Genomic DNA, 6,514 nt, shown 5'->3' on the forward strand with positions numbered 1-6,514 from the left:
GTTCGCAAACTGCCTTCACAGGAGATTGGTCAACTGACCGTGGAATTGCCACAGGGCCAGGCTGGGAGGACCCGGCTCCTGCGCTCAGGGATGTGGAATCTTCGCTCCTGAAGACCATTCCGACAGAGCTGACGCCTTGGGACGGAAACTGGCTCCTTCTTGCTGCCTGGCCTCGGAGTGCTCCGGTGGTGACCACGACCTGAAATGTCTCCAGTTCCTGCACCGTGTAGCAGGGGTGGTATGTGTGTGTGTGTGTCTAAAATGCCTCGTATTTGACCAAAAAATTATGAAACATGCAAAGAAACGAGAAAATGTAATCAATCCCCAGCAGAAAGAAGCATATGATAGAAACCTCAATAACTTTATACTTAGTGAAAATAGCCAGGTGCTAAAGACCATGTGCTGTATGATTTCATTTATTTCTTTCAGTTTTATTGAGAATCCACATGTTAAGAATTTCATTTTTTTAAGAATCAACATGTAAACGAGATTAAACAGTACTTCTTGTCCTATTTCATTTCGCATAATGCCCTCAAGTTGATCCATGTTGTCGCCAATGGTGGGGTTTCCTTCTTTTTTTATGGCCTTTTCTGTATCCAGTCATCTGTTGACGGGCACCTGTGTGCTTTCCTTGTCTTGGCTACTATAAATAATGCTAGAATGCACATGGGGGTGCAGATAACTCTTCAACATAGTAGTTTTGTTCCCTTTGGATATACACAAATAAATGGAATTGCTGGATCATATGATAGTTCTATTTTTAATTTTTTGAGGACTTCCTTACGGTTTTCCACAGTGGCTGTACCAATTTACAGTCTCAAAAACAGTGCGTAAGGATTCCCTTTTCTCCACATCCTTGCCAGCATTTCTCTTTGTCTTTTTGATGATAGCCATCCTAATAGGAATGAGATGCTTTATATTCCCGTAATGATTAATTATGTCAAGCATCTTTTCATATACCTGTTGGACATTTGAATACTTTCCTTGGAAAAATGTATATTCAGGTCCTTTGCCTGTTTTTTAATTGGCTTATTTGCTTTTCTGCTATTGAGTTCTTTATATGTTTTGGTTATTAACCCCTTATCAGATAAATGATTTGCAAATATTTTCTCCTATTGCATAGGTTGACTTTTCATTTTGTTGATCATTTATTTTGCTTTGCAGAAGATTTTTAGTTTGATGTAGTCCCACTTGCTTATTTCTGGTTTTTTTTTTTTTTTGCTCATGTCATATGCAAAAAATCATTGCCAAGACCCATGTCAAGAAGCTTTTTTCCTATGTTTTCTTCTATGAATTTTATGGCTTCAAGTCTTATATGTACACCTTCAATTAATTTTGAGTTAATTTCTCTGAGTGGTGAAAGATAAGGGTCTAGTTTCATTCTTTTACGTGCAAATATTTAATTTTCCTACCACCATTTATGGAAGAGACTGCGTATGATTTCATTCTTATGAAATGCCGAGAAATGCTGAATTTTATGAAATTCAGGTGCAAAGAGTATTCCTTTGTTCTGCTTAAGCATGTATATCAATGGCCATCAGGCATGTCCCCAGCTTTCAGTATTTCAGAGTCCTTCCACTGCAGCATGGGGTGGGGGTGGGGGGGGGCGGGGTATGCATAGGACAATTGCCCTGCATTGGCTGCTGGGGGTGCCTGCTAGCCATGGTGAATGGATGCACACTATTAGATCTGATCTTGCTTTGTCTCTTCTCTGAGAGTAAAAGCATTGTTCCATCCAGTAGTTGACTGTGTTGTGTTCTCCTTAGTGACTCTGATATCAAGATGCAGTGGGCAGAAGTGTTTGGACTTCTACACCTGGTGGCACGCATTGTGATGATCTTTGCTATCCTCCATGTATTTAGAGTCTTCCCTGGGCAGTGGTAACTGGTGCATGGTGTTCTGCTTGACAAAAGAATCAATTTGGAACTATACTTCACACCATATACAAAAATTAACTCAAAATATGCCAACAACCTAAAAATAAGAGCTAAAGCCATAAAATTCTTGAAAACATAAAAGTAAATGTTCATAACGTTGGATTTGACAATGGATTTTTAGATTTGATACCAAAGCAAAGTATAAGTGACAAAATAAAGAACAGATAAACTGGACTCCATCAAAATTAAAAACTTTTGTGCAACAAAGTGCTCAAATAAAGTGAAAAGACAGCCTACAGAGTAGGAGAAAACTATCTGCGAATCATACATCTGATAAGTCTAGCATCCAGGAATATAAAGAAGTCTGACAACTCAATAACAAGAGGGACAACCCAATTAAAAATGGGCAAGGATTTGAATAGACATTTCTCCAAAGAAGACATATAAATGGCCAACTAACAAATGAAAGATGCTCAAAATCATTAGTGTCTAGGGAAATGCAAATGAAAACTACCGTGGTAGCATTTCACATCCACTAGGATAGGTATAGTAATAATTTTTGTAAAACAGAAAATAACAAGTGTTGGAGAGGCTATGGAGAAACTTGTACCCTCATACATTGCTAGTGGGAGTATAAAATGGTGCAGCTGCTGTGCAACATAGTTTGGCAATACCTCAAAATATTAAATATAGAATTACCATACAAGCCTGCAATTCTACCATTATATAAGCAAAAGAATTAAAGACAGGTATTTAAACAGTAGATGTACATGCATGCTTATGGCAGCATTATTCACAATAGCCAAAAGGTAAAACAAGCCTAAGTGTGCATCAGTGGATGGATGGATAAACAAATTGTGTACATACAATGAAATATTATTTATCCATAAAAAGGAATGAAGCACTGTTACATGCTACAATGTGGTGAACCTTCAAAACATTATGCTAAGTGAAAGAAGCCAGATACAAAAGGTCACATATTATATGATTCCATTTATATGAAATATCAGAATAGATAAATTCATAGAGACAGAATGCAGACTGGTATTTGCCAAGGGCATGAGGGAGGGGAAAAGGGATAAACTGCTTAGGGGTAAAGGGATTTACTTTCAAATGATGGAAACGTCATGGAACTAGATATAGGTGGTAGTTTCATAGCATTGTAAATGTACTAAATGCCACTAAACTGTTCACTTTAAAGTGGTTATAAAATTAGAAAACAAACAAACAGAGAGCAGGCATAATTTTTGGAGAAAAGGAAATCTCATAGAAACTTTGGTGTGTTAAATCTTATATTTCTTGCAGTATTTGTTGCTCATCATTTTGTGAATTGTGGGTGCAAAGATATTACCAGGAATAACTAAACAATAATTAATACCACACTTTGTAAAAAAATAACATAAAATAAATTAGTGGTGCCTGGGGCTGAGGTGGGAATCCGGATTGACGGAAATTGGGCATGAGATTATTTTGGTGGGTGACTGGAAATGCTGTCAAACTGGACTGTGTTGATAATCATACACATCTATAAACTTACTAAAGATCATTGAATTGTACACTTAAAAATGGGTGAATTTTATGGTATGCCAATTATACCTCAGAAACGCTGATTAGAAAAAGAAGTATAAATCAAGGTTATGAAAGTAATAAAAAAGTAGCCATTGTGTGGTGCCGGATCACAGAAGAAGCAATACTTTATGGCATGCTGAAAAATGAGGAAGTAGTTGAGAAAGTGTCTGCTGTAAGAAAAATGTGTTTCAGGGAAAAGGAGACACTTTAGCATGTCCACACCTTGTATAAATATTGCTCCATTTCCCACTCATCCATCCCAAGGCAGTAAAGAACACCACACATTACTGTACTTTTCAACTGTGGCATAGGAATGCAAGCGGTCCTTGAAAATCACTCTTCTGGCAAACAACTGTTCTTTGAAATTGTCCACAAAGACAGTAATTAGACCATTTGTTCATTAAACTGAGAAACATGGAGCAAGTACTCTGTGTGAGAAGAATTGTAACCATTAATATTATAAGCCCAATGATACAATTTCAAAATCAATGATTTAGGCTTCTTGAGTCAGTCAAGAAAAGGTAAGAGAAAAGTGTATATTTTTATTATCTTTGTTTAATTATCTACTTAATGACCTTTACTGATGTTTCTTCATGTGAATTTGAATTACCATCTGATGTCACTTCCTTTCAGCCTGAAGAACTTCCTTTATTATTTTCCATAAGACATGTCTGTGAACCACAAATTATCTTAGTCTTTGTTCATCTGGGAGTGCCCTCATTTTTGAAAGATTGTTTTGCTGGACATAGGATTCTTTGTCGATAGTTTTCTTTTTTCTTTCAGCATTTTGACTATGTCATTCCACTATCTTATGATCTCCATTGTTTCAAATGTCAGTTATCTTTCTTGTTGTGTTTCCCTGGTATATGATGAGTCATTTTTCTCTTCCTGCCTTTAAGATTTTCTCTTTGTCTTTAGATTTCAGCTGTTAGAGTGTCATCTATGTAAGTGTGACTCTTTGTGTTTATCCTTCTTGAGGTTTGTTGAGCTTCTTGGATGTGTAGCTTGATGTTTTTAATCAAATGTGGGACCTTCTTGGCCATGACTTTACAAATATTTTTTCTGCTTCTTTCTCTTTCTCGTTGTGCTAGTATACTTAATGGTGTCTCGCAGATCTCAGGCTTTGTTCCTTTTTCTTCATTCTGTTTTCTTTCTGTTCTTCAGATTGTATCATCTCTATTGATGCATCTTCAAGTACATTGGTTCTTTCTTCTGTCAGCTCAAATCTACTGTTGAATCCCTCTGGTGAATTCTTCCTTCCTGGCATTGTAATTTTCCACTCCAGATTTTTTGCTCGTGTTTTTAAAAAATAATTTCTATTCCTTTATTGATATTCTCTATTTGATGAGTCATTGTCATCATACTTTCCTTTCATTGTTTTACACATGATTTCCTTCAATTGTTTGAAAATATTCATAATGGTTGCTTTGAAGTTTTTGTGTTCTAGGTTCAACATCTATATCTCCTGAAGGAAAGTTCCCTTTGTGTTCTTTCTACTGTGTGTATTTGTCACACTTTCCTATTTCTTGGCACGTCTCATAATTTTTTGTTCAATATTAGATATTTTAGATAATATATTGTGTCTCCTCTGTGTCTGTGCACAGACTCAGCCAGCCAGGGATGTGTGAGTGTCTTGGGTTCATTTCCACCTCTGTGGCACATGTACACATCGTCAGGTTAATGTGGGACTTGTGGAGGTCTTATTAAACCCTCAACAGCTGTTTCACCTCCCTATTAAAACCCCACCTCACCCTCTGGCACCTTGTTTGCTCCAAACTTATTCAACGTTGCAGGCTGGGGAAATCACAGGCCCTTCTTTGTTTTTTTTCTTTTTTGTCACTGAGATTGCTAGTTTAACAAATAATGCTCTCATCAAGTGAGCTCTCTCCAGTAGACACTGCAAGGTGTCTATTTTCATGGTCTCTCCTATCTAGTTTGAACTACTGTGCTGACAGAACTAATGAGGAATGGGAGCAGCCCTGGGCAAGAACTTGCCATAGACTTGCACTGTTCTTACCTAAAGTTCAATTGTTCTCATAAATAAATGATTCTCAGTTTGCTGTATGCCTTCGTATGTGCTGAAATCATGTTCATAGAGTTTTATTCAGTATCACAGTTGCTTTTTGGTGAGAGGATTTGTCAACCTTCTCATGTTGTCACGCCAGAGTGAATCTCTACTCTAGATTAAGTCTATCTGTTCTTGACCTTTATATAAATGGAAACATACAGTATATACTCTTTTGTGTCTGGTTTTTTTTGCTCAACATAATGATTTTGAGATTAATCTGACTTTGCATTTACCAGTGGGTCATTCCTTCTTATTGCTAAGTAATATTTACTTTTCACGAATATACCACAATTTGTTTTTCCATTTATCTGTTAATGGACATTTTCACTGTTTCTAGTTTAGCCTATTGTGAAGAAAGCTATTATAAATATTTTTCTACACATCTTTTCATTGATATAGAACTCATTTTTCTTGGGAAAATGTCTAGGAGAGGGAATGCTGAGTTACACGCTAGGCAGGTGTGTGTCTAAAGTGGTTTTATAATTTGACATCGTTAGCAGCAATTATGGGATGTTCTACATCCTCACCACTTGAACTTTTTAGAGATTTTTGTTTGTTTTGTTTATTTGCTTATAACTAAATTTGGTGCAAAGCAGTATTTCATCATGGTTTTAATTTACATTTCAGTAATGACTAAACAGGTTGGCCATTCATGTATTTTTTTAATTGAGACGTATATTCAGAGTGCTTTGCACATTTGGTAGTGGCTTGTCTTTTTATGATTGATTTCTAGGAATTCTTTAAATCATCTGGACACAACTTCTTTGTCAGATATATGTATTGTGCATGTTTTCCCTGTCTCTTGCTTACCTTTCTATTTCCTAATGATGTTTTTAAGAGGCGAAGATTTTAATTTTGATAATTTTCCCATTTATCTCATTTTATGTATTTTATGCTATTTTTTCCTCACTAAGAATTATTTGCCCACTACGAGGTCCTAAAGACTTTTCTTATTTTTTCCAGATACTTCATAGTTAAAGATTTACATTTAGATCTATGA

The sequence above is a fragment of the Equus caballus genome, chromosome 20 (assembly GCF_041296265.1).
Source record: "Equus caballus isolate H_3958 breed thoroughbred chromosome 20, TB-T2T, whole genome shotgun sequence".
Taxonomy (NCBI): domain Eukaryota; kingdom Metazoa; phylum Chordata; class Mammalia; order Perissodactyla; family Equidae; genus Equus; species Equus caballus.